General features: G+C 41.2%; 1 protein-coding gene across 1 annotated transcript in view; it reads right to left on the bottom strand.

Moving 5' to 3' along the window:
• The window catches only part of LRRC3B (leucine rich repeat containing 3B), a 349,990-nt gene extending 323,013 nt beyond the window's left edge, over positions 1-26,977 (bottom strand). Inside the window, exon 1 of the mRNA XM_073630266.1 lies at positions 26,107-26,977. The gene's annotated coding sequence lies outside the window, so the exon portion shown is untranslated. The remainder of the gene's footprint in view (positions 1-26,106) is intronic.
• Positions 26,978-27,765: the final 788 nt, after the last annotated feature.

Raw genomic sequence — 27,765 nt, 5'->3', positions numbered from 1 at the left:
AAAATAAAAACCGCAGAGGTGCTCAAATACCACCAAAAGAAAATTGTAGAAAAAAAAGGACCTCAATTTTGTTTGGGTACAGCGCCGCATGACCGTGCAATTGTTAGTTAAAGTGACGCAGTGCCTTTTCACAAAAATGGCCTGGTTTTTAAGGGGGTAAACACTTCTGGGGCTGAAGTGGTTAAGGTATATCTAAAGGCAAAACTTTTTCTTTAGTTTTGGATAGAGTGCAAAGGAATTAGAACACTTGTCAGTTTGTATTGCTGTCTGTACCTCTGTTACGGAGATTCACCCTCTCTATTTGTCCTATTTACCATTATTATTGAAAATGAAAGTAAAAGAAAATACTAAATTTTGGGTTGTCCCCAGAAAGGTAATAGAGGGGAAATCTTCCAATGAGAACATCAGTTCTGATGAGCTTCGGGCCCCAAGGAATTCCCATAATTTGCAGGGATTTCCTCAAACTTCCTGCTTTTCTATAGACAGGGAGTAAAGGTAAATCTCCGCAACGGGACTCAGATGGCGAAAAAAAATCTAACAGGGGGGGTTATAACCCTTTCATACTCTATCCAAAATGAAAAAAAAAAGGTTTTGACTATAGTTCTACTTTAATTGAACAAGCTGAAGTTAGAAGCTGCTACTGCCCAGGAGCCGAACCACAAAATTTTTTTACATACCTCCGTATCTCTGTACATCAATGTGTTCCTCCTTATGTATCAGTGCATAATGTCACATGATTTTCCCCTTCACAGGGCCGTGGTTATTTTGCCTTTGCTTGGCTGGTTACCTGGGGATCGGGGAGTGTCTCCGCTGTGGGACCGGATTGTCTCCACCCGCCACACAGGGGGTCCTCCGTGATTGGCTCGCGTGGGGCCCATCAGATGGCGTAATCAGTCCTGGATAGAGCCTCCATTTTGGGGAGTTCTGCCTGTGGACATTACATTAGAGGGGGGGCAAGGTAATTTTTAGCTTGTGATTTCAGTGCAGTACACAGGAATTCATAAGGTCACTGAATTTCTAGCAAGATCAATATGTGCTTGCTTAAGATGTTGAAAACCAATGCAGGCAGTACATCTAAGGACTAGTACTGTAAGCCGCTGTATAATACATTTTTTCTTAGGGTTAAATATTCTTTAATTATTTGTATCATCTTCAACGCAGCACAAACTACAAGCTCATAAACATTTTTCTGTTCTTCCTCACTTACTCTTTACACTGAATTAGAAAAAAATGTCTGTTAACAGCACCAATAGTGACTGTAAAATCCTGTGTACCTGCCATGACACTTAGCAGAAGTGTGAAATCACTTCAGAGGAAAGCCTCTACAAAGCATGTCTTTAAGGGAACACTGAATGTATTTTCTCTTCCAGTTGTGAAATATAGCTACAAAAAGTATAACATTTAATGACTTTGCTGGAACTTCCCTAAGTTAAAATGTTAATGGATGCTATAAATTCACCAAGCCTAGGTTTGCTATAAGACCTCATAGGTGGCGGCTCCATGGTGGTGTATCTGATTTCTTTGAACTTTAAACATTAAAGTGGATGCGAACCCTCTCCTATACCCAGTGAAGTGAATAACCTCAGATGATACACAGAGATGAAACAAATCTCCCTACATACATTTTACATGTATATCTGCTGTCTTCCCCTTTATACACTCTTTAGAAAGTGCACATTGTGTTAGAAATGTTTCTTCCTGTTTCAGCAGTGGGAGGGCAGTCTGGGCATACACTGTGTGAAAGCTGATTGGAGGAAAGGCACACACCCCCACTCCACCTAGGCAGAGGAACGAAGAAACTTGCAGAGCTGCAGTCTGAATAGACCAGCTCTCTGCTAATCTATCTTTACGTTCCCTCCCCGACACAAATTTCCAGCTGTTTTTATCTCCTGTGTCGGAGAGCTTGTCAGAAGTTATGCTTATAACAGAGGAATGAAACAGCAGAAAGACACAGGATGTAGAGCTTTGAAGAGAGATAATTAAACACTACAGATATATGTGCATAAGTCAGATTTCATGAATGGGGTTTACAACCACTTTAAAATAAATTAACTTTTTTATTATTCAAAAAATACATACATTTCTTTTACCTATTTAAATATTATTAGAAATGTCTCTAGTAAAAAGTGTTGGAATAGTAAAAATGGTCTGAGGGGTAGAGAACTGAGATCCAGCCATAAAAAAAACATTGGAGGGTTTTGAATATTGCCTAAACTAAGTATTATCTAATAATCCTATAACTGCTTCAAGGCCCACTTATTCACATATACTAATCCTAAATTGCCCAACAGCCAGGCACACCGGATTTTCACAGGCACTCCAGAAACAGAGAACAGTCTGTGACTTTGTTTTTTTGTAGTTTATTGAGGGTTAATAACTTGGATGGGGATGGGAGGTTATGGGTTGACTTTAGCAACAAAACTTTGGCAACATCTTCAGGGACATCTTCCTAAACACAGTCTGTATACAGCCTCCTTGGCACTCCTCCTGCACTTTACTTATTTGCAGACTCCAGCTTGATTACTGTAAATGGATCTGACAGGCACAGTCAGATTTTGAAATGGCCCTTTGCAGACAAGAACTCAAAGCCCCTTGTTGTTTAGCAGAACACAGTGATCAGCTTGCACCCTCCTGTGGCTACTGGTCCAGTGCCACCTCTTCAGGCACTGTCAACCCATCTGGCTGCAGCTGCCCCTTTCACTAGCCCTCCAGGCTAACTTCTCCCCACAGTCCTCCATACTGACTCCCACCAGCCCACCCGGCTGACTCTCAGGAGATCTCTCAGGGAAGGGATGAAGACTTGGCACAATGCAGTCTACAGGGAGAACTGGCCCCTTGTAAGTCCCCAGCAGTGCTGCTCTACTCACACTGTCTTTTCACTTGCTCCAGTGCCTCCAGGAAGGTCTTCCTCTGGGTGTTGTGTCAGGATCCTTTCAGAACCTGAGCCCCAGCCCAAGGTCAACCCCCCCACCCCAGACTAGGGGATACCCCAGAGGGCCACCGACAGTCTCCACAGCACTATATCTCCATCTTTCACCTGACTGCCCCTGCTGGCATGGCTCATGCCTATTTATGAGGTAAGCCTTGCCCCCTGCCAGCCCTTTACAGGGGATTGGCTGAGGCCCTCATAAATATTCCAGGCAGCTCCTCCTAACCTCCACCCACTAGCTCTTGAAGTTTCTACAACCTTCTAGACCAGGGGAAGGCATTCGACGATCTGTCAGGATGAGTCATCCAGCCCCGACTCACTGAACCTTGACCCAGATTCACAGCTCAGGCTTAGCTCTGAGCTAAACTAAATTTCCCTACACTAACAAACCTACACTACAAATCCTATCCTACATCTAGCACACACTAGAGGGTGCAAAATCTATATTATGCTGACATTGTGGCCAAGTTGAGACAGTCAAAATCCCTAAAACCTAAAATACCCTCAGTGCAAACATCTAAATATGCAGGTCAAGTATATATTTTTACCAAAGCTCCTAACTGTCCCTGATTTCGAGGGACTGACCCTGATTTGGAACAAAGTCCCTCTGTCCCTGCTTATTTGTACCTCATTTTGGTCTATATATCTATATAGTTGTATATAAAATGCACTTTTTCTCTATCAAAACGTGTTTCCCAGTACTAAATCTTTCATCCAATTTATAATTTGCTGCATTTACCATTTATCGGCCTATAACACGCACTTTCTTCCCCTTAAAATCAGGGGAAAATCGTGGGTGCGTGTTATACGCCGTTCCCCACTGTCTGTGAGCTGAAAAAGAGCGAGCACCACCGAAAAAGACCGAGCGCCGCCGAAAAAGACCGAGCCGAATGCTCGGCTCCGCTCGCAGTCACGCCGTCCCACCTCCCTGCTGTCTCTGAGAGGATGAGGAGCGCGTGCTGCCGAAAAAAAAAGACCGAGCCAAGTGTACTGTGTACTCGGCTCGGCTCGCAGTCCCGCACAGCTCCTATGATGGACATAACACAGGTCCAATGGCGGGACTGGGCGGGACTGGGCGAGACTGCGAGCCAAGCCAAGCCGAGCCGAGTACACAGTACACGCGGCTCTGTCTTTTTCGGCAGCGCTTGCTCCTCTCATCCTCTCTGAAACAGCAGGGAGGCGGGGCGGCGTGACGACCCGAGTACACAGGCTATCTCGGCGGCAAATTTAAACAATTAAATGTTGCAAACAGCACATGGCACTGGGCAAGGCTGCACTGGGCAAGGCTGCATATGAGAATGGGCAAGGCTGCAAATGGCACTGAGCAAGGCTGCACTGGGCAAGGCTGCATATGACAATGGGCAAGGCTACAAATGGACACTGATCATTCTGCAATGATGGACAAGGCTGCAGATGAACACTGAAAAGGCTGCATTGATGGGCATTTAAATGTAAGTTTTTCCCTTAAACTTCCCTCCTAAAAGTTTTTTTCCTTAAAATTCCCTCCTAAACTTGGGGTGCGTGTTATACGCCAGTGCGTGTTATACGACAGCGCGTGTTATACGCCGATAAAAACGGTATATACATTTCAAAGGCCAGTATAAAGAAATAGTAGTGGTAAAAAAAGCACTTGTGGGTTTAACTAATCATTTTTTTTGTATAATTCTCCTTTAAGGAGGCATGGCAGGAAGTGTGTCCTATGCCTAAATACTTTTACTAGTAGGTGTCCCTCCTTCCCATCTCAAAAAGTTTGGAGGTATGATTTTACTGCTTTACTTGCAAAAAGTTTTTCCAGTTCTGTATAGCTAATCTTGTGATTTACACATATCTGCCACACTGCACAGCCAGTTAATGCAGCCCTCTTTATCACGTATCTACCTCTAGGATGCTTACAGGCCAATGAATCAGCATTGACGCTCCTGTTCAGTTGACAAAGTAATGATCCAGAAAGTTGAAAATCTCAAGCATGAATTAGTAAATCTGATAAAAAAAAAAAAATTATATGTGTAAAACACAAGAGTGACTGATCAAATATGGTATATTTAACAGTTCTGCTTCTGCTCTGCCCTTAGAGTTTTGTTTCTGCTTGCAAATCATTTTTATACTGGTAATTACCATTCTTTGCCAATTGACGTATATATCAACTATTTAAAATTTAATTCGTTCAAAGCAATTCAGGAAACTGATGTATAATGGCGTAAAGTCCTTTGCAGTACTAAAAATAGCTACAGAGCCCAGGGATGAAAATTGCATGCATTTATATTCCCCATCATAATTCAGATATATGCCTGCATGCTTCATTAACAACACCCCTGTTTTGTTATTTTAATGGCAGCATTGCCTTCCATGAAAGACTCCACTCACAAGGGTCCAGTGAAGCCAGTCACAAATTATTTAGCTCAATATACAATATACTTAAGACTAATAACAAAGAACAGCAAGACTTCAGTCAGGCGTGGTAACATCGACTGTTTTCACTGTATAGGTCATGTGCTTTCAAAATCAACTCCCTATACCAAATAAGCAAATTGCTTTCTTCGACCACAAAGCTATGACATAATTCAAACCGGAACTCTAATGCATCTAATTTATGCTTACAATAATGTACAGTTAGGTCTGTATTATCATAGTATTATAATGAGGTTATCAAGTCAGACAACATAGCTCATTAAAAATAAGTGAAGTAAAGAAAGATGGGCAATAACAGTGAATGTGGTTTTTCTAAATTTTGGATAACTCTTCTACAGGATAACAATCAATCGAGTTCTTATTTTGATTGACACAATGGTACCTCTAATAAGCTGATCACCTCTGAAATGAGACAGATCAAGAAAAATGTTATGTCTGTAGTTTGCACAGTAGCCTCTCTTATATTTTTTTCATTTATTGTATTTGGTATGTCACCTGCACCTAGCTAGACACTCACAGTTTCTCTATTCTCTAGTTAGTTTCTGCTTCACCTTTGCTGAGTTAGGTTCTTTGAGATAGAAATGTCTTTTCACCTTCAAGAAAACAAGGAAAACATATTTTGTAGTGTACCAGGCTTTTGCTTACAGCTTTTAATAAACAATTTTTTTAAATACTACACAATGGAAGCCCTATCTCTTTCTATGAGGATCTAACTATGAACAGCTGTCGAATCAATTTTGGGAAAAGTGACCAGGAAGACTCCCTTGGATATCCTTACTGGGTGGAGTGAGCTGCTGAGGCCTTACAGACCACAGATACCACATGCGGACAACGAGGAGAGTTACCAGGAACCATCCCAGGCTATCTTTACATGCCCATTACCCCTGCAGGGGTGCAGGGAGCTGGTGAGTAGGCACTAGGGATGAACTTCGAGTTCGAGTCGAACTCATGTTCGACTTGAACATCAGCTGTTCGCTTGTTCTCCGAACAGCGAACAATTTGGGGTGTTCGTGGCAAATTGAAAAGCCATGGAACACCCTTTAAAAGTCTATGGGAGAAATCAAAAGTGCTAATTTTAAAGGCTTATATGCATGGTATTGTAATAAAAAGTCTTTGGGGACCTGGGTCCTGCCCCAGGGAACATGGATCAATGCAAAAAAAAGTTTTAAAAATGGAGGTTTTTTCAGGAGCAGTGATTTTAATAATGCTTAAAGTGACCCAATAAAAGTGTAATATTCCTTTAAATTTCGTACCTGGGGGATGTCTATAGTATGCCTGTAAAGGGGCGCATGTTTCCCGTGTTTAGAACAGTCTGACAGCAAAATGACATTTCAAAGGAAAAAAGTCATTTAAAACTACTCGCGGCTAATAATAAATTGCCGGTCCGACAATACACATAGAAGTTCATTGATAAAAACGGCATGGGAATTCCCCACAGGGGAACTCCGAACCAAAATTTAAAATATAATGACGTGGGGGGTCCCCCTAAATTCCATACCAGGCCCTTCAGGTCTAGTATAGATATTAAGGGGAATCCCGGCCAAAATGACAAAAAAAATGGCGTGGGGTCCCCCCAAAAATCCATACCAGACCTTTATCCGAGCACGCAACCTGGCAGGCCGCAGGAAAAGAGGGGGGGGACGAGAGCGTCCCCCCTCCTGAACCATACCAGGCTACATGCCCTCAACATTGGGAGGGTGCTTTGGGGTAGCCCCCAAAACACCTTGTCCCCATGTTGATGGGGACAAGGGCCTCATCCCCACAACCCTTGCCCGGTGGTTGTGGGGGTCTGCGGGCGGGGGGCTTATCGGAATCTGGAAGCCCCCTTTAACAAGGGGACCCCCAGATCCCGACCCTCCCCCCGTGTGAAATGGTAAAGGGGTACTTGTACCCCTACCATTTCACAAAAAAAGTGTCAAAAATGTTAAAAATGACAAGAGACAGTTTTTGACAAAGACGCCGCGGAGGAAGATGCCGGACGAGAACACCGGAGGAAGAACCAGAAGAACCAGAAGAAGAAGAAGATGGAGGATGGAGAAGATAGAAGAAAGAAGATAGAAGATAGAAGAAGCATTTAAATAAAGGAATTGTCAAAAACTGTCCCTTGTAATTTTTAACATTTTTGACACTTTTTTTGTGAAATGGTAGGGATACTTTTGTACCCCTTTACCATTTCACACAGGGGGGAGGGCCGGGATCTGGGGGGTCCCCTTGTTAAAGGGGGCTTCCAGATTCCAATAAGCTCCCCGCCCGCAGACCCCCACAACCACCAGGCAAGGGTTGTGGGGATGAGGCCCTTGTTCCCATCAACATGGGGACAAGGTGTTTTGGGGGGCTGCCCCAAAGCACCCTCCCAATTTTGAGGGCATGTGGCCTGGTACGGTTCAGGAGGGGGGGCGCTCTCTCGTCCCACCTCTTTTCTTGCGACCTGCCAGGTTGCGTGCTTGGATAAGGGTCTGGTATGGATTTTTGGGGGGAACCCCATGCCATTTTTTTTTTAATTTTTGCCGTGGGGTTGCCCTTAAAATCCATACCAGACCTGAAGGGTCTGGTATAGATTTTAAGGGGGACCCCACACCATTTTTTATTACATTTTGGCCGGGGTTCCCCTTAATATCCATACCAGACCCGAAGGGCCTGGTATGGAATTTAGGGGGACCCCCACGTCATTTTTTTTTAAATTTTGGTTCGGGGTTCGTCTGTGGGGAATTCCCATGCCGTTTTTATCAATGAACTTCTATGTGTATTGTCAGACCGGCAATTCATTATTAGCTGCGAGTAGTTTTCAATGACTTTTTTTCCTTTGAAATGTCATTTTGCTGTCAGACTGTTCTAAACACGGGAAACATGCGCCCCTTTACAGGCATACTATAGACACCCCCCAGGTATGAAATTTAAAGGAATATTACACTTTTATTGTTTCACTTTAAGCATTATTAAAATCACTGCTCCCGAAAAAACGTACGTTTTTAAAACTTTTTTTTGCATTGATCCATGTACCCTGGGGCAGGACCCAGGTCCCCAAACACTTTTTATGACAATAACTTGCATATAAGCCTTTAAAATTAGCACTTTTGATTATTCATGTTCATGTCCCATAGACTTTAACGGTGTTCGTGTGTTCGAACAAATTTTTTGCCTGTTCGCATGTTCTGGTGCGAACCGAACAGGGGGATGTTCGGCTTATCCCTAATAGGGACCCATTAGGGGGAGCACAGAAGTCACTTGATTCTCTGAACACAAGAGTCACTTGAGCAGTTTGGACTTTTTTTGTTTTTTGCTTGTGTTTTGTTTTTTGTTTTTTGCTGGTTATTTTGGAACTTCACAAATAATAATTTTTTAATATATATTTTATCTTTTTCATCTTCATGCTTATTTTTTATTACGATTTATGACTACACATATGTGTCACTGGACTTTGCTGGTTTTGGGTTTTATACATTTTTGCACATAATGTATATATATATATTTTTCATTTTTTGGACATTAATTTTTTTGATGGTACATGGATCCCATGAGGCTTATCTCTCAAGGTTATTCTTATGCACACACATATATATGTGAGGTTTATTGGGATTCACTTATTATTTATTTTTATTTGTGTATTGCACAATTATTTCTTTTTTCTTTTTTTGCACATTGGTATGGATGCATGGAGCCTGCATTATCAGGGTAACTAGCCCGCCTGTACATGCACTCACCACTGGCATGCACATTGCCAATATATTTATCCTCATATGTTAGCCAGTAGGTAGCACCATCAACCCCACACCTGCACATCATTCACCTCTGAAATGAGACAGATCAAGAAAAATATTATGTCTGTAGTTTGCACAGTAGCCTCTCATATATTTTTTTTATTTATTGTATTTGGTATGTCACCTGCACCTAGCTAGACACTCCCAGTTTCTCTATTCTCTAGTTAGTTTCTGCTTCACCTTTGCTGAGTTAGGTTCTTTGAGATAGATATGTCTTTTCACCTTTAAGAAAACAAGGAAAACATAATTTGTAGTGTACCAGGCTGGAATAAATTACTTTGGCTCTACTTCTGAGCTTTCTTGGTAGGTTGACACTGCTTGTGGATCTTGTCAGCAAGTTGCCATGCTATATGCACTGGGGTTGATTTACTAAAGGCAAATAGACTGTGTAATTTGCAAAGTGCAGCTGCTTCAGAGCTTAGTAAATGAGCAGAAGCTCTGCTGACTTCCATCATCCAATCATGTGCAGGCAAAAATGCTGTTTTTGTGTTTCCCTTGTATGTGATTGGGTTTTCTTTGCAAAGTGAAGCTTTACTAAGCTCTGAAGCAACCACACTTGAAGAGTTCAACTGCACTTTGCAAAGTGCACAGTCTATTTGCTTTTAGTAAATCAACCCCACTGGGTCTCAGAAGGGATGTCTTTTGGATAAAGTGAGATTTGAGACTGAACATTTGCTGGAGATACCATTCAATTTATTGTTACCAACAGAACTGATCAGTTGTTTTTTATTTTATTTTTGAAATAAAATGAAAAATAAGTGCAGCGCTAAAATCACTGAATTGATATTTCCAAAAAAATATTCCCCCGGGAGACGCCGCTGTTCGGATCCACTGTGATGCTTGTGTTTGATCGCGCTCATTCAGTTACTTGTCTGTAAGTGCAATTCTTTTGAGCTCAATAAAATTTTACACAAATGCTATACTATGGGAGCCCTCTCTGCTTTTATGTTTTGAGTGACACCGATTGATACAGATCCAGCATTCTCGGATGTCCTATAGGTTTTTGGGAGACTGAATTCCCTGGGCTTGGTGAGACCAACATATTGGTCTTTTCAGTCGGTAAGGAGAATATATACTCACCTCGGGTGTTCCGTCTCACTGGATGAGGGACTCTTTTTCATGATTTGTTTGCTGCATCATTCACTGGCTAATTTCCTTTTTGCAAGATTAAAGTGTTTGTAAACCCTTACAGACCACTTTGACCTACAGGTAAGCCTAGATCAGTGATGGCGAACCTTGGCACCCCAGAAGTTTTGGAACTACATTTTCCATGATGCTCCACTACACTGCAGAGTGCCAGAGCATCATGGGAAATGTAGTTCCAAAACATCTGGGGTGCCAAGGTTCGCCATCACTGGCCTAGATTAAGGCTTACCTGCAGGTCCAAGAAATATCTCCTAAACCTACATGGTTTAGGAGATATTTGCAAAAAGACAGGCACCACTGTCTATAGCGCATGCGCCGTAGACATCGGCGTGCAGGCGCACTGAGCATGCTGCTGCTAACAGCGATATGCCGTTAGAGGCGGCTCCCGTGCGCATGCGCGGGAGTGACGTCATCGCGGCTCCGCCCCATCACAGTGCCAGAGCCTCGATACCCGGAAAGAAGATGGACGCTCCGTATCAGAGGGGACAGCGGTGACATCGCAGGCTCCTGTGTCAGGTAAGTGACACATAATGGGATAATATGCGATGCATAGTAGCCCATTTTGCTTTACCTTTACAGGGAAACAAAGAGGAAGTAAACCCATCAGGGTTTACTTCCTCTTTAATAGGACTTATTTAAATTCATCACTATAGTTTTTCTTATTTGTTTTGTTTTCACATATGACCTCAAGATTAGCTTCATTATTTAGATCCAGAGACATTTATATCTGGAGTGTTTTTAACCATGGTTGAGAAATATTATTTTTCACTTGTTTATGTGAATACATATATTTTACTTTTGATGTTTCTATTACCGTATTTATCAGCGTATAACACGCACTTTTTTCCCCTTAAAATCAGGGGAAAATCGTGGGTGCGTGTTATACGCCGATCCCACCTGCTGATTATGCGGAGGGAGCGACGGCCACCAATATACATAGATAGCCGAGTGTACTCGGCTAGGCTCGGCTTGCTCCGCTCACAGTCACGCCCCGCTCACAGTCACGCCCAGTCCCGCCCTATGATGGACATAACACAGGGACTGGACGTGACTGTAAAGCAGAGCTAGCCGAGTACACTCGGCTATGTATGTATATGGGCGGCGCTTGGCTCTGCTCACAGTCACGCCCAGTCCCGCCATTGGACCTGTGTTATGTCCATCATAGGACGGGACGGGGCGGGACTACGAGAGGAGCCGAGAAGAGCCGAGGACCGGCTCTGTGTATCTCGGCACCGGCGGCGCCATTTTCAAACTGCAGTGACACTGACAAGTCACTGCAGTTTAACTGCAGCCTGGGCAAGGCTGCAAATGACACTGGTAAGGCTGCAAAGACTGCAAATGACACTGGCAAGGCTGCAAATGACACTGGACAAGCATGCAGATGGACGCTGTGCAAGGCTGCAGATGGACACTGATAAGGCTGTATTGATGGGCATTTAAATGTAAGTTTTTTTCCTTAAAAAGTTTTTTTCCTTAAAATTCCCTCCTAAACTTGGGGTGCGTGTTATACGCCGGCGCGTGTTATACGCCGATAAATATGGTATATATCCTTATTTTGAATGTTTTCAATAATCGGTGATTTAATATTCACAATATCTACTCACTAGCACACTAGAATATAAAAATAAAAATACAAAAATAATTTTTGGAGTTAGTACTTCACTTTAATTTTCTTTTTTCAGTCTGTTTTTACTATTTCATTATGTCAATATTTATTTTTGGTGAAATTTTTTGGAAATATCAATTCAGTGATTTTAGAGTTGCACTTATTTTTTATTTCATGATTTTGGGTTTTGTATTGTAGACTTTTGGTGCTAGCAGCTTTTCTTTCTTGTTTTATTTTATTTTAAGTATATATTTCTAGTGCAGCGTTTGGCCATGTGGCCTTTTTTACCTTTTTATTTTATTTTTGCCTTATTGGTGGTGTTTCCTCTGACATAAGGCAAGAATTGATGGTGTTTTTTGATGACACATCCAAATATATCAGTATGGTTAGTTTAACCACTTCAGCCCCGGAAGGATTTACCCCCTTCCTGACCAGAGCACTTTTTGTGATACGACAATTGCGTGGTCGTGCGACATTGCACCCAAACAAAATTGATGTCCGTTTTTTCCCACAAATAGAGCTTTCTTTTGGTGGTATTTGATCACCTCTGCGTTTTTTATTTTTTGCGCTATCAAGCAATATTTTTTACTTTTTGCTATAATAAATATCCCCAAAATATATATAAAAACAAATTTCTTTCTCAGTTTAGGCCAATATGTATTCTACATATTTTTGGTTAAAAAAGTTGCAATAAGCGTATATTGATTGGTTTGTGCAAAAGTTAGAACGTCTACAAAATAGGGGATAGATTTATGGCATTTTTATTATTAATTTTTTTTTTATTAGTAATGGCAGCGATCTGCGATTTTTATCATGACTGCGACATTATAGCGGACACATCGGACACTTTTGACACTATTTTGGGACCATTGTCATTTATACAGCGATCAGTGCTATAAAAATGCACTGATTACTGTGTAAATGACACTGGCAGTGAAGGGGTTAAACACTAGGGGGCGATCAAGAGTTAAGTGTGTCCTAGGGAGTGATTCTAACTGTGGGGGGGATGGGCTACCAATGACATGACAGCGATCACTGCTTCCGATGACAGGGAGCAGTAGATCTCTGTCATGTCATCAGGCAGAACAAGGAAATGCATCTCCCCGTTCTGCCACTCCGTGACACGATTGCGGGCTCCCGGCGGACATCAAGTCCCACAACGCCGCGATTTAAAGGGGACATACCTGTACGCCCATTTGCCCAGCCGTGCCATTGTGTCGACGTACATCATCGTGCGCTGGTTGTGCTGATCTTTATACTTGATGGTTAAGACTGCAACCATCAACCATCAAAGAATATGGTTTTAAACTCTAATAAACCTATATTACAATGTAGAAGTAAAACTATGGCCTTCTATTAAAAACAATTTGTGCTAAAGCACTAATTATAAGTGCATCTTGCATTTACAGGTTATTTCTGCAAAGTCCCACAAATACACATTAAAGCGGAGTTCCACACAAAAATGGAACTTCCGCTTTTCGGAACCCTCCCCCCCTCCGGTGTCACATTTGGCACCTTTCAGGGGGGAGGGGGGTGCAGATACCTGTCTAAGACAGGTATTTGCACCCACTTCCGGCATAGACTCCCATGGGTGTCTACGCCACTTCCCGTCCCCACCGTGCTGTCTGCTGGGAACACTTGGGACGCGCAGCGCGACTCGCGCATGCGCAGTAGGGAACCGGGAAGTGAAGCCGCAACTCTTCACTTCCTGATTCCCTCACCTAGGATGGCGGCGGCAGCTGCCGAGAACCGAGCGGGCTCTCGGCGTCCCCTGCCGACATCGCTGGACCCTGGGACAGGTAAGTGGCCATGTATTAAAAGTCAGCAGCTGCAGTATTTGTAGCTGCTGGCTTTTAATTTTTTTTTTTTTTGGCGGTGTGGGTGAACCCCCGCTTTAAGCGTTCTAGTGACGTTCATCTAATGCATTTTTCCTAGTGGTGGAGTGACAATAATCCTGTACTGGTCCCGTATTCAGAGCTGAGTTCTCACTCTCATGTTGGATGTGCCTGCTTGCACTACAGAGGGATGAAAAAATGTTAAAGAGGTATGGATGTCAGCATTATCACTACTGATTCACATGCCTATAGCTTGTTAATTGAGGCCCCTTTCACTCTCCGCTGAGCAGGCTGATGACAGGTCCGTGTCTGCTCCTCTATGCAGAACGGACATGGACACAGGCTGCTGTTCTCTATAGGGCGGTCTCATAGAAATGGACTGCCTGTCAGTTTTCATCTGATTGTCATCTGATCTGCTGGACGAATGGCGAACGCATCACCATACATTCACACATGTCCGCTGACATCTCCCGCCCCATAGAAAACAATAGGTGGTCCGATCGGGTCCGCCTGAAAATCGGACAGGTGGACCTGATTGGTCCGCTGGTGTGAAAGGGGCCAATCACCCTGCTACACCTAGCCCTGCTCATTGCTTTCTTGATTAACAGTACTAGGGCAACCCAATTCAACCAGAAACCAGCCGTTTGAACAAAAAAATGTAAAAAATATACTTGATTCCCCCATTTATACATTCAAGCTGGATTGGGGAATCAGTGTTAAACGCTTAAGGACAGAGCCTCGTTTTGAGATTTGGTGTTAACAAGTTAAAATCATTTTTTTTTGGCTAGAAAATTACTTAGAACCCCCAAACATTATACATTTTATTTTTCAAACACCCTAGAGAATAAAATAGCGTTCTTTGAAATACTTTATGTCACACCGTATTTGCGTAGCGGTCTCACAAGCGCAATTTAAAAAAAAATACACTTTTTTGAATTAAAAAATAAGACAAAAGTAAAGTTAGCCCAATTTTTTTTATATTGTATAAGATAATGTTATGCCGAGTAAATTGATACCCAACATGTCATGCTTCAAAATTGCACCCGCTCGTGGTATGGCAACAAACTTTGACCCTTAAAAATCTCCATAGGCAATGTTTAAAAATTTCTACAGGTTACCAGTTTTGAGTTACAGAGGCAGTCTAGTGCTAGAATTATTACTCTCTCTCTCTCTACCTCACATGTGTAGTTTGAACACCATTTTCATATTTGGGCGTGACTTATGTATGCGTTCGCTTCTGCGTGTGAGCTCGGCGGGACGGGGTGCTTTAAATTTTTTTTTTTATCCTTTATTTTACTTTACATTTTTTAATTTTTACAGTGTATTTAAAAAAAAAAACGATTTGGGTCACTTTTATTCCTGTTACAAGGAATGTAAACATCCCCTGTAATAGAAAAAAAGCATGACAGGACCTCTTAAATGTGAGATCTGGGGCCAGAAAGACCTCAGGTTTCATATTCACACAAAAATGCAATAAAAAAAATGTTATGTTTCTGGCGACCTGGGGGTCCCCTCGGGATTGCCTTAAATTACAGGGATTTCCTCTCACTTCCTCTTTTGGCTTTGGGATAGAAAGTGAAGGTAAATCCCCCCAATGGGACAATGGTTGCAAAAAATAAACTGACAGGGGTTATGACCCTCCATTACCCTATCCAAAATAAAAAAGATGTCTTACCTATAGTTCTACTTTAAAAGCAACATGATCACAAAGAAAACTGCATAAGCACTCATATGGTTCTAAGGCATCATTCCCTTGCTGCTAAAACCCACTCCTTTGCTGCTTCCTCAATGGGTACTGAGATTCTTCAGCATTTTGGCTTATAAAGAGAAGGAGTAGGTGAGTGCTCTCTATGATGATTCTAATGCTAGTGATCCAACTCCCGGGGACCGCTACTGTGACAAAGCCATAACTGATACAAGGAGTAGTTAAAAAAAATCTGTACATTGTATTATTTTGATAATCATATTCATGAATGCTTGTACAACGTTGTAGCCTGATTAGCTTAAACAATGCATTCAAATGGATCTTAAGCCAAACCTCACCTAAATAAGTAAACAATATTAACAGACAAACAATGTTATATAAAGCAACTACTCAGAAGGAACACTATATTGCCCACAAGTCCCAGTGTCACCAGACCAGTGTAAGCCAGCAAGGGGATTTCTGATCACCGACACACCAGTCCCAGTATCTCAAGACCAGTGCAGCCAGCAATAGTGTTACTGATTGCTGTCATACCAGTGCCAGGGCCACCAGAACCAGTGCAGCCACCAACAGTGTCCCTGACTGCCACCACATCAGTTCTAGTGTTGCCACACCAGTGTAGGTCAACACCAGTATTGCTGATCGCTAGCCACACCAGTCTCGGTGTTGCTAGACCAGTGCAATTCAACAACTGTGTTTCTAATTGCTGCCACACCAATCCCAGGGTCGCCAGACCAGTGCAGCTGGCAACAGTGTTCCTGGTCACTGTCACACCAGTGCCAGTTTCACCAGAACTAATACAACCATCAAAAGTGTCCATGATTGCAGTCACATCAGTACAGTATCATCAGAGCCAGTGCAGCCAGCAACAGTGTTCCTGATCCCTGCCAGACCAGTGCAGTGTTGCCTCTGCCTCATCTGGACATTCTACTGACTGAGTTCCTGCGAGACACCAGTCCCAACCATTCTTTGCAGACAACTGCACTCTTGGAACCATAGGAACTCCTAATTTGACCCTTTGTTCAGGCTCCTGTACTTCGAGGCCATTGAACATAGCATTCCTGGGGGCAGTCATATGCCAGTAGGCTAGACTTGCTTGTCTTATAGGAAAGGGTGATGCTACACTAAGTTTTATTCCCTGACCACTCATACAGAGGTGAGTATTACAGTACACCATTTTTGATACAATGTTAGTTGATTTTTGTGATATGCAAGGTACCAAGGTACAAAAAAAATTTCTTGGAGCTCCCTTGCCTTTAAGCTCAGAAAATGGGAATTTTTTTTTTGACAGATTCCGCTCCCATTGATTTCAATAGGGGTCGGGTTCAACATCTAAACCCTGCTCAAACCGAACCCAAGGCAGTTCGGGTAATCCCTAGTTAGAAATTTGAAGTATTGGAGGATTGTTACAGCAGAGGGGGATGAAAGGATTAATAACAAAGCAGCCTGGTGAGTATTTATTTAAACCCTTTTTGACTCCAACACTAGCTTCCCCTCATTAAATGGTCTCCCCCTTCTCTAAAACTATATCAATGACATTGCTATCATGACTCCACTTGAGCCCCACCATCTTTCAGGATTCTTTTTCACTTACAACAAGGGAATTATGATGTCTCAATAGCTAGATTCTCATAGCATGGAAGAGAGGATTTACCTAAAGGTCTAGGAGTGGGTGAAGAAGAGTACAAAAATCCCAAGCCTTGTGTGGTTTATGATCAGTACAATGGATCATAGCTGTTTCATTAATGGCTCATCATGGATAACATGTTAACCTTATTGTATAAGACAAAATAACTTGGTATGATCAAATAGGTCAAATTTTTTGCTCCTCCGAATTAATTCAAACAGTGTTTTGAAATACAGAGCAAATAACACATTTAGATTTTGAAACTATTACTGTTATATCTTGAGATAAAATTGCATTAGTAGCTCAGTGAATTCCAAATTATTTTCTCAGCCATTAAGATCACAAACCCAATTTAAATACTATTATCAATCCATGAAGCACCACTGAGGTTATAATGATTCTCTACTAAACAATATGGTAATTGATAACAGAAAAAGTCCAAAAAAACAACCTTTTTTCAAGGGAACAAGAATATTCACCAGACTTAAAGCATTACTAAACTCACAAAGGTAAAGTCAGTCTGTATATGCAGTAAAGCATGCTTATTTTACTCACTGTGGAAACTAAGGGGTTAATCCTCTGCATTGTGTATGAAGGCTGTTTGATCCTGTCTCTCTGATCCTCCCCTTCTTCCACTGTCTCCAAAAAATAACCTTATATTTACAGAGCCAGGGGACGGGTTGCACATGCTCAGTTTGGTGTGTGTTGCTAGAGATTTTGTTTTTTCTTGGGGGGGTGCATGTGATCAGCACAGGGCCAATCAGCACTGTCCAGACATGTCAAGACAGAGGATTAGGGGAGAATGAAAACCCCTCTTACAAACTTTACTAGGAATGGATAGAAGTCACAAGGCTGCTATATACAGCTGATGAGAAAAGGTATTTATCAGTTTATATTTAGATAAAAGTGTGTATAAGGGCGCTCTGAGTAACAGACCAAGCAGATATCAGTCTATGTAGAAATAGAAGAGTCTTCATGCACTTTCGGCAGCACTTCAAAAGAGAAGCAAACGCTGGAAGTAAAATGAAAAGAAAAAAAGGCGCCTCTAAGTGCACCCCTTTGGGACTACCAGAACGCCAAACCACCTGCCATATTACTAATATGATGTGTTCCTACCCATCCACCCTTTTGTAAGTGTTTTTAACCCTTTTGGGAAATATAAAGTTTTACTTCTGCAATCAGTTCATATTTACTAAAATAATTGCATTTCCATGTTTTGTGTACTGTGGGAGACCAGATATAGTGAATGCAGGGTCCTGGGACTAGTAACACTTTAACTGTTCCATTTTTCCCTGTACAAAAGGGCTCCATCCTATGGAATTCCTACAGTTACATTCATAAGGACACCATAGTCATTGTGAAATGTGACCATGAAGCTATCTGTTATAATGCTTTAGCCCCTTTAGTAACAGAAGGTAAAACAAATCTTAACACTCGACCACAATTTCGCAACGTTGACATGCGTTAGTAAAACTGTACATATTACCACAACTACTTAGTGTATCCAGGTGGATTGAATCTTGATTTTCTTTTTAGGAAAAATGGGGCTTTCATTTGGTCATAAATGGTAACTGATAGCTCCTGATATTTTAATATCAAACGATACTGGCTCAAAATAGTAAAAAAAAAAGAAAAAAAAAAAATTTTTTTTTTATTTAGCTGTATATTTCTCCTGCTCCTGGTGATTACATCAATACTACATATGTGTATGTTATTTGTACCCATAGTAGAAACAATAGTGTGCATTAAAACACACTGACACTAATTGACACTGATACTAGTTTTAAAAATACTTTTTTTTTAAACATCCTACCCAAAATATACTGACTCTGACCTTTGACCCTGAAACTTTGACCCTGATCTTGACCTTTGATCTTTACCTTCACTATAACACTATCCCTTACACTGACCTAGAATAAACCTCGATCTAGCTATTTTTTCTTTATTTTTTAAAAACATTTTTACATACTTTTGTTTGTTTATCTTAGTCCCCTGCAAGGGGAGAAAGATACAATGTATCTTACTCTCCAGTCAGGGGAGAAAGAAAACACATGAGCAGGCTATACAGTGGCTGATCACTGTCATAGCCAATCAGCAGTTATCACAACGTTCAGGTGACTGGGAACTGGAAGTCCTGCATTTTATTACAGAGTTCAGATTAAGGTAAACTGGTTAAACTTTCCGATTTTAGCACAGCTGCCACGTGATACAATGCAATAGTATGTTACTAATTGGCTTCACTAGTTACCTGAATTTGCTCATTCCTCCTTGCTTTAGACTCCTTCGCACATTTCTCAAATCAAATCAGGCAACAATAATACTAAAACTGTATTTCAGATTAAAAAAAAATGATACAAAATGTTGTTAACGAAATTATACTACAATATTGTAAATAATAATAATAAAAAAAACATTTATTTGTTTCCCCCACTGGAGCAAATTGGGCTATGCCTTCACCTGGATCAACTGTGACCACAGGATTCTGTATATGAAGGTTTTTTATTTATTTCTAATTATTTTATTTTATTTATTGTTTAATGGCTGAGGTGGATGGACTTTTTGTTTTGTTTTTTCAACCAGACTATGTAACTATGTAACATAAAATAGAACTTTGCTAAATTCGCCTAAAAGGTCACGTAGAGAAGATCTAACCATAAAGAGAAAGGGTGTTGGGTAGGGCTCTCCTTCCTTACAGGGGTAATAGAGAAGTAAAAAGTTGGGAACCTGGTGCAAAAAGATATCCAAAACTTTTAAATATCTCTAGTTGTAATTTAAAAGTCACCTAACCTTGCTAAACACATTACCAATACAATACTTGTAGTGTGCTACTGCAAAGTTCCAGCAGATGCTTTTCTCAAAATAGAAATGTGACATAAGTAAACCTGAATCCCAGGCATTAGCAAACTGAAATGTGCCATGCATGTTACCCAGAAAAAAGTTTAAATCTACATCACAATAGTAACGGGTATGTAAAGGCAAAATTAGTTTTTAAGTTATGGATAGCATAGTGAAGGGTTAGGCCTTATGCCAAGTTTTTTATTGCTATGTTCCTGTTGGCAGATTCACCTTTCTATTTGTCCCTGGCCTAGTGTCATTGAAACAGAGAGTAATATAACTAAGTTATGAAGTTAAGAAGTGCGCTCCCATCCCTTTGGGAGATATCCTTTCACTTCCTGTTGCATCTCTAAGACAGGTAGTGAAGGTAAATCTCCTCAGCAGTGATGGGTAACCCTCATTTTTTAAAGTTGTCATGAGGACCAGAGGTGAAACCTTTCAATGAGGACAAATGTTCTGGTAACTGTCTAATGCCCTGTACACACAATAGGATTTTCCGATGGAAAATGTGTGATAGGACCTTGTTGTCGGAAATTCCGACCGTGTGTAGGCTCCATCACACATTTTCCATAGGAATTTCCGACACACAACGTTTGAGAGCTTGCTATAAAATTTTCCGATAACAAAATCTGAAATTCCGATTGTGTGTACACAAATCCGACGCACAAAGTGCCACGCATGCTCAGAATAAATTAAGAGACAAAAGCTATTGGCTACTACCCAGTTTATAGTCCCGACGTACGTGTTTTACGTCACCGCATTCAGAATGATCGGATTTTCTGACAACTTTGTGTGACCATGTGTATGCAAGACAAGCTTAAAACAACATCTGTCAGAAAAAATCCATGGATTTTGTTGTCGGAATGTCCGATCAATGTGCGATCGTGTGTACAGGGCATAAGGAGTGCACACCTCTCACTTTGGGGAGATTTCCTTTCACTTTCTGTTGCATCTCCAAGACAGGAAGTGAAGGTAAATTTCCCCAGAAGGACACAGGCAGCTAAAAAAAAAAAAACCTGGTATTGGGCTTAATCTTTCCCTATTGTCTATCCAAAACAAATAAATTGGAAAAAAAAAGTGTTTGCTTTACATACACTTTAATCAGTTATAGAGGTAACTGTATATATTCATGTAAACTCCTATTTCTGCTGAAGCATTATACTATCTTATATTTTTTAAATAAAGAATGTATTTTATTTTATTTTTTAATTGATTCATCACAAAGCCCCCTATCCTTTTTTCATGAACATATTGAAAAGTACAGTAGTATAAAAAAATGTTGTAACCACCTTTATTCCTTTAAAAAAATCCAGAAACTGCAGGTCTCATGGTCTCCAATGCCTCATACACCGAAGGATGACACCTCAAGGATACACTGCTCATATGAAGAAACACTATCAAGACGGGGGGGGGGGGGGGGGGCATGGATTGACCACCAGGGGAAGAAATGCTAACTGCTTTGCAAGCACATAATTTTTCTTCGTTCTGAGTTCAGTTTTAAGCTCTGAATATATTCTGTTGTAAACATTGAAGATGATTTGCTCCACAGTTCCCGCTGCTACAGAGATTGATGGGGGCTTGTTTTAAAGCTTAGCCACAGGTTGGAGTCTAACATATACAAAGCCTAATAATATGACTTGATTAAGACTTTGAAAGGAATATAATGTAGACCAGATATGTTGCATTAAAAGCTATGCAAATGATCAATGCTAATGTATTTGTTGTACTATCATTACTTGCAATGTATTTTTCTTTTTGGCACAAACTCTATAATAAATCAGGGAAGGGGGATGTCTTTTTGCTCTGCTCTTTGATCTGATCTGTTTGCTTTGTAATACTTTAACATTTGCTTTAACTTTTTGATGCTTCAGTACAGTAAATCAGATATGCGTCATTAGAGACCCAGTAAACAGACAGAACAAAGCTCTAAGTAAAATCTGTTTTTTTTAGCTTTAGGGAATGAGTTGCTTAGTGTACTTTGTATTTGTATGGATTTACTTTTTTGTTCTTGGTTCATTCAAAGTGAATAATTAATCCGTACTTTTTTTTTAAATTACCAATCTTCAAAAAGAATATTGCACACATTGTATGAGAAATTATAGCAATGGTCTTTTGTCCCAGTAAAATAAAGATTTAAATGTAATCCCATGCCAATTTTTAACCAATACTGCCTTAGAATGTTCTCTGGATCAAAAATGAACATCCCCATGGGTGTAGGCTAAAATTGACATTTCTTGATCTATTTTGGGAAATATGTCCCCTTGGACTAAAAAATGTCATGCATGTTCGTAATAACAATTACTTGTGCCAAGGGCAATGGCAAAAATGTTTTTTTCTTTTAATTATTATTATTGTTTGACAATATAAAGAGGAAAGATGATGTTCAAAGTATAGTAATTGATACAAACCAACAACCTAATTGGTTTCTAATATATAGGCTACTTAGCACATGGCTCTGAACTGAGGGCAAGGTTCTAATACTTAAAATTGCACTGAGACATCTATTATGTGCCCCTTATGCCGCGTACACATGAGCGGAATTTTCGATAGAAAAAGTCCGATGGGAGCTTTTAATCGTATATAATCCGACCATGTGTATGCCCCATCGGATTTTTTACGTTGAAAATTCAGACAGACTTAGATAGAGAACATGTTCTATATTTTTCCGATGGAACAAATTCCTATCGGGAAAACCGCTCATCTGTATGCTGTTCCGACGTACCAAAAATGATGCATGCTCTGAAGCAAGTACGAGACGTTGTACATGTTGTCCCATTGTACGTCGTTGCATTCTTGATGGTCGGAATTTGGTGTGACCGTGTGTATGTAAGACAGCTTGAGCGGAATTCCGTCTGAATTCCGTCAGAAAAACCTTCAGAGTACCGGTCGTGTGTACAGGGCATTAGTAATCCTTGTGTTTAATAGATGTTTAACCTGGTAAAACCTAGTAATAAATGAAATTCAAAGAGGACTGTTGAATAAGGTATGATATATATATATATACATCACACAACAACTCTGTCCTTTTGTTTTTTACTATAGTGCAAAAAGTAAAGTGATAAAGCATATCAGCCAACAAGAAGCCATACTTCCATACTTCAGTAGCATAGCATTGCCAGACAAATGATTTCTAATGGTGCACACGGCTACTTGTACTAATGATAATAAATACGTTTGTTTAGCATAGATAGGTTACTATATAGGTGACATAACATGTAACAAGCACAAATTATTAACAAACAAAAAAATGCAACATTGCCATTTCATATAACATATTCCAAAGAATTTAATATGACTAGAGGCTTCATTCTTTCATTTCCAATCAAAACTAATGTAATTGACTCTTTCCTTCCTCCTACCCTGCATTCTGCTTGTCTAAGCTACCCTGTCATAAATCCTAAGATATATACAGTCTGACTGCACAGCACCCAGTATACTAAACAGCACTTATCATACTGTTTGCAGGCAGTTCAATCCAACATGACTGTGGAATAATTAGAATGTATTGTGGCTACATTACAAAGGGTGTGCACGCAGTACTGGGAGGAATCCACAGGCTGCAAAGATCTACATTGCATGCTTTCCTCTATCTATCGTTGCCTGCTGCTTCTAACAAACTCTGCTTATTTTGTTGATACCGCCACTGTGGTGTGAAGACATCCACAGCATATGTAATAACATAGGGGAAAATTCTCAAGCACAAGGACTGGACAAGGGGCACGGTGCCCAGGCTTGGCTCTTGTCTCAGGGATCACCAGCTGCATTCATAAATAACCTCATTATATCCCTCTCCTTATAAACAGCATGCTCCATGGACTCTGTGATTCCATGGTAAACTGATCTGGACTGACAAACAACAATGGAACTAGGTTACATATACATTGGATCTTATGTGTTTGGTTTTCAGAGCAAGCATATTGTTATGAATGTGTATAGGTTATACTACTATGGTCATGTGACCATCATGAACGCATATTCCATAGAACTCTCAGACCTGGATAGGAAAAGAATTAGTCAAATAGACATGATAGATAGATAGATATACAGATAAACTGAACAATAAAATATTCAGTTCAAGCAATTCCCAGACTTCTAGAACAAAACAGTACTCTCATACACTGGCATTCCTGATTTGAATCAATAATTCTGCTACTCTAGAGAATTAAAGGGGGCAAATAATTTAAACAAACCCAAGGCTGCACGGCGTGCTCCTGGCCCACTCTGTAGTTGTTTCATGGTAAATAAGTTATACCATGCCCAGAATCGTACAACCAATGGGTCTCATGTTCAAAACTGAAAGCAAACATGCCAAGTAAAGGTATTATTGAAGAGTCAACACAAAAGAAAGGAGCCTCATTCTAGCCAGAGGACTGGAATGATAAAAAGCCAATATCAATTTCTAGCTATTAAATTATACAGGGGACATTTAATAGTAGGGTTAATGAGCAGGTCATTGTGATTTATCAACTCTCAGCTGTTGAAAACTCTGGAATAAAAATCAAATAAATTCTTAGAAGCCTAAACAGACGGCGACTTTTTCCAAGTATCCAAGACAAAGTGATCAGAAAAAGAATATGGGTTTTTTTTTTTTGGGGGGGGGGGGATAAACTATGATCTCATTTTAAGCATTGTTATTGAAAACTCTGCAATAAAATGAATTTCTATAAGCATATACAGACAGCGAACACAAAGTGATCATAAAAGTAAAATAGGGCTTGTTCTGTTTGGGGGGGGGGGGGGGGGGGATAAAATATTATCTCATTTTTAAGCATGGTTATGGTGATCAATCAACACTCAGCTGTTGAAATCTCTGGAATTAAATGAATTCCTAGAAGCAAATACTGATAGCCAAAACACAGTGATCAAAAAAGTAAAATAGGGCTCATTCTGTTTGGGGGGGGGGGTAAACTATGATCTCATTTTAAGCATGGTTATTGTGATCTATCAACACTCAGCTGTTGAAAACTCTGGAAATAAATGAATTCCTAGAAGCAAATACTGATAGCCAAAACACAGTGATCAAAAAAGTAAAATAGGGCTCATTCTGTTTGGGGGGGGGGTAAACTATGATCTCATTTTAAGCATGGTTATTGTGATCTATCAACACTCAGCTGTTGAAAACTCTGCAAAAATGAATTTCTAGAAGCATATACAGACAGCAAACACAAAGTGATTATAAAAGTAAAATAGGGCTCATTTTGTTTTGGGTGGGGGGGGGGGGGGGGGGGCGATAAACTATGATATCATTTTTAAGCATGGTTATGGTTATTTACCATCATCACTCAGCTCCTGAAAACTCTGGACTACAATACATTTCTATAGAAGCATATAGAGATAGCCAAGACAATGTGATCAAACAAGTAAGCCAGGGCACATTTTGTTTGGGGGGGGGGGGGGGGGAATAAACTATGATCTCATTTTTAAGCATGGTCATGGTTATTTATCATCACTCGGCTGCTGAAAACTCTTGAATAAAATGAATTCACAGAAGCAAATATGAATAGCCTAGACAAAGTGATCATAAAAGTAAAATAGGACTCATTTTGTTTGGGGGGATAAACTATGATCTCATTTTAAGCAGAGTTTACCTCCAGAGAAGGAAAACAGTTGGGTCCATTACTAGTCTATGAAAGAGATCAAGGAAGACCTTCTCCATCAACATTATCAGGAATCCTTCTCTACATTCACAATAAAAGGGAGGTCATGTCCATCAGTAAAGCTGGGGCTTATACCCTGGAATAACACCTATTACAACCAGCAGGGATATTATGCAGTCTCATTCCCAACATCTTATTATTAAAAGAGAAGACACAGCAGAAGGTTCATCTTAGAACTGGTGTGATTGATTGATTGATTGATTGATTGACTGATTACAGGGTTCTGGTTCAGATACAGAAGCCATGTTCCTTCTTATAGGTGATCTAAAATAAAAGTGATCCTAAGCAATTCATACGCAGGAATAATGAAAATTGATCACATCTAACAGAAGCAATAGGGATCATCAGCCTAATTTTAGAGCAGCAATGACACCTTAGAAGCACTTTTCCATGGTGGCTTATTGATGGGCACAGGACAGAACTCCTCCATCAAAGTTGATGGTAGTTGAATACCGATGGAAGGCTCTCCATAGTGACAGCGATCAGTCATCCTCCAGCATCAGCACCACCAACACGCAGCATCGGAGGGGGAAGAGCTGGAAGGCAACAAGCATCTGAAGCGCAACAGGCGTCATTAGAAGAACTGGAAGATCTCTTACCTGGAGGAACTACCTGACGCCGCTGGAAGGGGAGGATGACAGCGACAACATGCTGCTTGTGGTCTCCTAGATCTCCGACGTGTTGTGACAGATCGCAGGCGATGACCCGAGCTGTCACTGCTCTCCATCCATCCTGAAGATCGCAGGCTTCTCCCAGCAGCCAGTGCCCCTCCTGCTGCAGCCCAAGGGAGGAGAGACACTGGTGAGTGTGTGTATGTGTGTGTGTGTATGTGTGTGTGGACTAGGCAGACAATGAACAAGCTGATCACACACAGACACACACACACACACCCAGCACACACACACCCAGCACAGTCACACTGTGGATCTGCTCAGCAACATTCAGCACTGTGAATGGGTTGGGTGCTGCTGATGTGGGTGGGTGTGATGGTGACTCTATACCAGTGTCATCTCTCTGGAGGCTTTCTGATTTTCAGGCATGACCCTCTTTCCAGACAATCATCTCTTAGAAGCCATCAGAACCTTCTTCTCTATAGCAATCCCCCCCCCCCCTTTTTTTTTTCTTTCTTTCTCTTTCCCTCTCTCTCTCTCTGCTTTTGCCTGGCTGCTTTCTTACCAGTCACATCGCAGGAACCTGTCTGGCATAAATAATTCCTCCAGGTTGAAAAACAGCATTGCTAAATTGTGCAATAGTTTCATGGAAGGCAGGGAGAGCTAAATCGTCTACCTTCAGGGTGTAGAATGGACTGCTTTAACCACTTAATAATAAATGCACCCATTTGCAAAAAAAGACATATGTGCATTTATTTGTTTGTTTTTTTCTTGTTTGCATCAGAGCTTGCAAAGCATCACAACAGCGATTTGTGTGATGCGCAGGCTGCTGCAGACTATTCCTCCAGCCCCAGGTCTGCACAGAGGTATGGATCTTTAGTTACATAGCTGGAGCAAAAAGAAAATGATCTACAAGTCCTGGGATGTCATCACAATTGTGTTCCATTGGGAACTCAGGAAACTGGAGCATAGACAACCTGGAGCAGCAGCTGTGCATGACAAGTCAGCTTCCACCTTCCACTTTCAAATTCTGAAGCTCAGGGCTGGGACAAGTGGTGGGCAGGAGGGGCGGCTACCAAGGGCACTGTAGTATCATGTGAAATGGGGGGGGGGGGCTGACAAAAAATATTGGGGAGGAGGGGACTTGTGTCGGGTGGGGGAATGGGGGGGGGGGGCAGGGGGTAAGAATTGTTCTAGTAGGGGAAATTGGGGGGGGGGGGGTGTTGGAAAGGTGATTTGTGTGGATTTTTGTTGGAAAGGGGGATGGGGGAAGAAGATGTGTGCTAGGAGGGGAATTTGGGGTGTTTGTGTTAGAAGAGGTAATGTGGTATAAGGGGGAGGGGATTTGTGCTAAAAAGGGACATCTTTTTTTTTAGGGGGGGGCGGGGGTGTGCTGGGAGGACTTGGGGAGAGAGAGGTTTTGAGCTGGGATGGGTGATGGGATTTCAGCAGGGGCAGATTTGACCTGGGAGGAGTCAGAATTTATGCTTAGGGGGTTAAGCATGCAGGTTAGGGCTTAATTCTTTTTTCTGTGTGGAGGGGCAGTTTGGCATGTTCGCCCTGCTGCAAACAAACTGGCAGATTAACTTTGCCCCAGTTTGTGTTTGTCCAAAACTCTGCAGAAATGCCGAGCCTGGACGAACACTA

This window comes from Aquarana catesbeiana, linkage group LG05, assembly GCF_042186555.1.
Source record: "Aquarana catesbeiana isolate 2022-GZ linkage group LG05, ASM4218655v1, whole genome shotgun sequence".
Classification (NCBI taxonomy): Eukaryota; Metazoa; Chordata; class Amphibia; order Anura; family Ranidae; genus Aquarana; species Aquarana catesbeiana.
The sequence above is the reverse complement of the archived record's forward strand: the minus strand, read 5'-3'. Positions and strand labels throughout refer to the sequence as shown.